This window comes from Stegostoma tigrinum, chromosome 5, assembly GCF_030684315.1.
Source record: "Stegostoma tigrinum isolate sSteTig4 chromosome 5, sSteTig4.hap1, whole genome shotgun sequence".
Lineage (NCBI taxonomy): Eukaryota > Metazoa > Chordata > Chondrichthyes > Orectolobiformes > Stegostomatidae > Stegostoma > Stegostoma tigrinum.
The window spans coordinates 60,732,002-60,738,001 of record NC_081358.1 but is presented as its reverse complement, the minus strand read 5'-3'; positions in this window follow the sequence as shown (position 1 = coordinate 60,738,001).

Sequence of the window (6,000 nt, the reverse complement as noted above, 5' to 3'; positions counted from 1 at the left end):
ATAAATGATGATGGTTTGTGGATGTTCGCAGTCAATTATCTCAGCTCTAGGGCAGCTCTGTAGGAGCTCCTCAAGGGTATTTTCGTAGGCCCAACTATCTTCAGCTACTTCATGAATGACTATCCCTCCATTATCAGATCAGAATTGGGAACATTGGTTGTTGACTGCACAATGTTCAACACTATTTGCAGATACTGAAGCAGCACATGTCCAGTGGCTTAATATCCAGGTCTTGAGATTATGACAGGCAAGCGACATTCATGCCACACAAGTGCCAAACAATGACTGTCTTAATCAAGAAAGATGTAACAATTGCCCTTGACATTCAATGACATCACTGACGCTCCGTTGTAAACATCCTGGGGTGGGCTTTACAATTGACAAGAAGCTGAATGGGATCAGCTATATAGATGAGGTGTCAGCAGAGCTGGTCACAAGCTAAGAACCCTGTGCCTATCTACAGAGCAAAAGTCATGAGTGCGATAGAATACTTCTCACTTGTCTGGATGAGTGTAGCACCAACAGCAGTTAAGCTTGACACCACTTTGGACAAAGCAGCTCAGTTGATTTCCATTCTATCCACTACCTTTAAAATTCCCTTCCTTCAGTGCCAATGCACAGCAACAGCAGGTGCACCAAATACAAAATGCACTGCAGTAACTCACCAAGGCTCCTCCCGGCAACACCTTCCAAGCCCATGAACGCTACCATCTTGAAGGACAAGAGCAAAAGGTACAAGGGAACAACAGCATCTGGAAGTTCCACTTTAGGCTATTTCCATGCTGACTTGAAAGTATTCTGCCAGTTCTTCAGTGTTGCTGGATCAACATGCTGAAATTTCCTGCTTAACAGCATGTACCTGTGCAGTTCAAGATGGCAGCTCACCACCACCTTCTTTAGGGCAATTTAGGATTGGCTATAAACAGTGGCCTAGCCAGCAATGCCCACATCCCATGAAAGAATTCAGCAATACATTGTGAGCTATGACAACTAGTACTTTCAAAATTATTTAGATGAGAATACAGATTAAACCAAACCTGTGACTTTGTAGTCATTTTATGATATTGTTACAAATGTTTCTGAAATCATTACAATTATATCTGGGTAAATGATAACCATTCTATTAAATGTATTTTTATCCAAACACAATATAACTGCTAATTCAGTCAATGACAGATAGTGAATTATTATCTACATCATTGATTTTAATATCATCATAATGAATGACTTACAACCAAAGCAAACTGCAACTATGCTTTTCCCCCATTTTCCTCAAACTTGGAGAAATCGTGGAGTGGTGATGTAACTGGACTAGTAATCCAGAGGCGCAGGCTAATAACCTGCTAACACAGATTCAAATCCCAGAAAAGGAGCTGGTGAAATTTAATTCCAATTATTATCATCTGGAATTTGGTTCATTGTTGCCATTTAAAGGAAGGAAATTTGCCTTCCTTACCCCCAGTGGTCGACATGTGCCTCCAGGCCCACTGAAGTATTTGATTCTTAACCATCTGTGCTATTCAGATGAAAGGCAATTCTGGATGGACAACACTGGCATCTTTCTAAGTCCCACGAAAGAACAAAGAGAAAAAAGAAATAAATGTCATGGACGAAAAGGGAATTGTGGTGAATATATAATAAAAAAATCACTGCTTTCCCCCTACTCCAAAGTTGATGTAGCATTATTATTTACTGTTACTGAGACAGACCAAAGCATGTCCTCCCTGATACTGGAAACCAATTTTTGAAACAAAACCACAACAAAAGGTATGAAGTCGGTCAAGAGAAATGTAGTGCCAAACATTTAAGGGGATTTTCCAGAAAGTGCAAAAGAGATATATTTCAACAAATAAGAAAAAGTCTTAAGTACAGAACCTCTGTGGTTAACTACCAAAGTCAAAGATGTGATCAAACTCAAAGAAAAGACACATAATTCTGCAAAGATAATTGGCAGGTCTGAAGATTGGTCAGAATAAAAACATTAAAGAATTACCAAAAGATTAATAAGAAGAGAAAAATTAGAGTTTGAGAGAAAGTTGCCAAAAATTTAAAAACAAATAGCAAAGCTTTCTTACATATTTAAATAAGAAAGAGTTACCAAAGTAAGTGTTGGTCCTATGGAAATGAGCCTGGAGATTTATCATGAAAAATAAAGAGATAGCAGTGGAATTAATCAATTCTTTTGTGGTGGTCGTCATCAAACAGGAAACAAGTAGCATCTAGAAATAGCTGGACTTATGCTGTACCAGGTACAACAATCTCGGAAAGCCTTGCATTCCTTAGAAATGACATCTACGTGCAGGGTAACAGGGTGGACATTTGCCTCATCAAGCCAAGCCAAGAGAAGGATCTTGACAAAATACTGCACATCTGCATGTGGGATATGATCTCCAAAATGCGCCATGGGGATGAATTCCACATTTGGATCCAATGACTCTACAGTAACAACAGCAGTGTAGTCTCAATCAATGGGTGGGAAACAGAAAGATTCCCAATCAGATCTCTCCAACGCAGGTTAAAAACCAGGTAATCAGGCAAAAGATACTCTCTCTGTTGTCCTTGGTGCTAGACTGATCCATTCCTCAAACCTGTGCCATTGTAGTCACCTGAGCCATCTTCCACTTTATCTGGAGATCTAAGATGGACCATGTCAGCATAGTCACCATGTACAAAGCTTGGATAGTGACAGTTGCGGCACGGGGGGGGGGGGGGGGGGGGGGAGAAGAAACATATCCAGCACCACCCTCATCCTGTCAGCCACCTTTGAGTGGAACTGCATCAAGCTTTGTGCAGGCCCTCAGTATGCAAACACCAAGTGTTATTGAATAATGACGATCTACCTGTGCTCAATATTGCGAAGAATGGGACTGGCCTCAGTGCTGAGGAATGCTTGAAATAGCTGGATTGTTACATATCGTCCGTCTTTCAGAGAAATTTGCAAAGAGAAACACCTTTGGCCACAAGTCCATCAGCAAGTGGTTAGTTCATCGTGGCCTCAAGATCCTGCAGAAAAAGGAGGGGATGGGTTCTGTCCTTGAGCAGACTAAAAGTCATTTGGCAGAATGCCTCATAACCAGAACTTTCCAACAAACACAACAATATCACTTGGTTGGTGGTGAGAAGAGCATTACCTGTGTGGGATTCTTAATATATGACTGAACTCTGCGCCATAGCACGTTGCCCTCAAAGCAGGTGCAGCAGAGACTGTCACATGTCGCCTTCTGATATGTGCCTGTGCAAAGGAAGAGATGTGCAGTGGTTTTTGTCAAGTTTATCCTGAGCAGCTCTGTCATGCAGGACTCTGTGCTCTACAGTCTGTCCCCGTGACAGAGTCAAATATCAACTGCACCCAGAGAACCACCAAACTGATGAAAGATGCTCTCTGGTCTGCCTGAAACTTGTTAGTCTTCCAGTGTTGCAGACTGGCAGATTCCAAGGTCAGGACTATGTGCTAAGGGACACAATAAAGCTTGGTGCAGCTACCATCAAGACGAAGTGGGAAAAGACCACCACCTAAGGTCTTTCAAGCAAAGTTTAATGAGTGTCTGTTCAGTTATCAGAGCCTCATGGTGCCTCAAGTATATGTGAATAGTATATTACATAAGAAAGAAATGTCTTGGGTTTGTTAGGAGAGTCAAACTCTAATGTTTGTTTGTTCTCCATACACAAAGACTGTACAGACCGAATTGCCTTAGTGACTATGTATGTATATAAAGTTTTTTTATGAATAAAAAGTGTGTTTTTGAAATAAAAACTGTGTCATTTTAATTTCTCAAACTTTGCTAGATTTGGGGAAGATTCCTTTAGACTGGAAAATAGCCAATGTAATTTCTTTATTCAAAAAGGGAGGGAGGCAGAAAGCAGGAACCTGACGATCAGTTAGCTTAACATTTGTCATAGGGAAAATGTTACAAGCCACTACTAAACATATTATAACATGCATTTGGATATATTCAAGGCAATCAGGCAGACCTGATATGGTTTTGTCAACTGGAAATCATGCACTAAGTTAGAGTTCTTTGAAGAAGCAATTTGTACTGCAGATAAAAGGGAACCAGTGGATGTATCGTACTTAAATTTCACATCAAAATGACCACAAAGACTACTGCATAAAATAAAAGCTCAAGGTACAGGAGTAACATATTGGCATGAAAAGACAGGAAGGCTAACAAGAAGCAGACAGTAGGAATGTGTCTTTTCAGGTTGGCAGGATGTTACAAGTGGTGCGCCACAAGGGTCAGTGCTGGGCACTCAACTCTTTCCAATTTGTATAAAATTACTTGGATGAAGAGACCAAAAGGTACAGTAGCTAAGTTTGCTTATGACACAAAGATAGGAAGGAAAATTAGATATAAAGAGGACACAGGGAGCTACAAAGAGATATCGAATCATACTGTTTTACAGCACAGAAACAGAACCCTCAATGCGCAACAGATATCCAAAACTGATCTAGTCCCATTTTTCAGCATTTGGCCCATATCCCTCTAAACATTTCCTATTCATGTACCGCTCAAATTACCTTTTAAATATTTTAATTGTACTCGCCTCCATCATCTCCTCTGGTAGACAGATTAAATGAATGCACAAAGATCTGGCAAATGGAGTACAATGTAGGAAAGTATAAAATTGTCAATTTGGCAAATATAATAAAAAAGCATATTGTCTAAATAGCGATAAGTTACTGAGCTGTGCAGAAATCATACAGTCCTAGTGCACAAATATCCAAAGATTAGTTTGCAGGTGCAGTAAATAATCAGGAAAGCTAGTAGAGAATGTTGTTGAAATTGCAAAGGTAATTGAGTGCAAGAATAGGGAGGTTAAGCTTGAGTTATACAGGTTGTTGCTGGCATGACTTCTGGAGTAGTGTACTCAGTCCTGGTCAAACTGTACTTACAGAAGAATGTTAATATGCTGGAAGCTGTTGATACACTAATATCTGTAATTAGCTGATTACTTTATAGGGAATGGCTTAACATGCTAGGCCTGTATCCTATGGAGTTCAGAAGAGTCAGAAGTGACTTAATTAAAACTTACAAGATCCCAAGGGATTTGACTTAAACAACTGTTGTGTAATGTTAAAATTCAAACTTGAGGGGCACTAGCCTTGTAGCATTATTGCTGGATTGATAATCCAGAGGCCCATGTAATATTCTGGGGACTCTGGAATTAAGAGTCTAATATTGACCACGGATCCATTGCCAATTGTCAGAAAAAAAACACATCTGATACACTAATGTCCTTCAGAGAAGGAAACTACCATTCTTACCTGGTCTGGCTTACTGGTGATTCCAGAGCCACAGCAATGTCATTAACTCTTAACTGCTCTCTGGGCAATTAAGGACAGGCAACAAATGCTGGCCTAGCCAGCGATGCCCTCATCCCACAAACGAATAAGAACAACCTCAAGGATTGTAGACGCTTATAGCCTGCAAAGCATATCATGTCCCTGTTTATATTGGACAGTTACTCCTTTTTAAACCTTACACCTTTTGTGCCTGTGTTCAATGAAGCATTTTATTTTTTTTTCCTTGGGATTATTAAGTAATAAAATTCCTCTTTCTTTCATTCAAGAAAACTTCGTAATCTGCTCTTTAACTAGTGCTGCTTTAATATGTTATAGCTACGTTTGTTGTGCTCAACCAAGGAGGGAGTTTAAAAAAAAAAGTGAAACTGATTCACCCTTCCTCACTCAGTCATGACATTCTGCAAATCTCCATGTATTACTGATCCTTGAATTCTGATTTCACCTCTACCCTTCAGTTAAAAGTAACCCACCACTGGTGACTATGCCTTCAGCCACCATGGTTAAAAGCTCTGGAATTCCATTGCCAAACCCAGCTGCCTCATTACAATGCTCCCAAAAATCTACTTCTTTTCCAAAGCTTTTGGTCATTGACCTTAACAACTTCTTACATAACTCAAGATCAAAGTTGATTCGATAATGTTCTTGTGAATAATTATTACCTATCATATACCATCTTAGGTGATTCAAATCTTTGA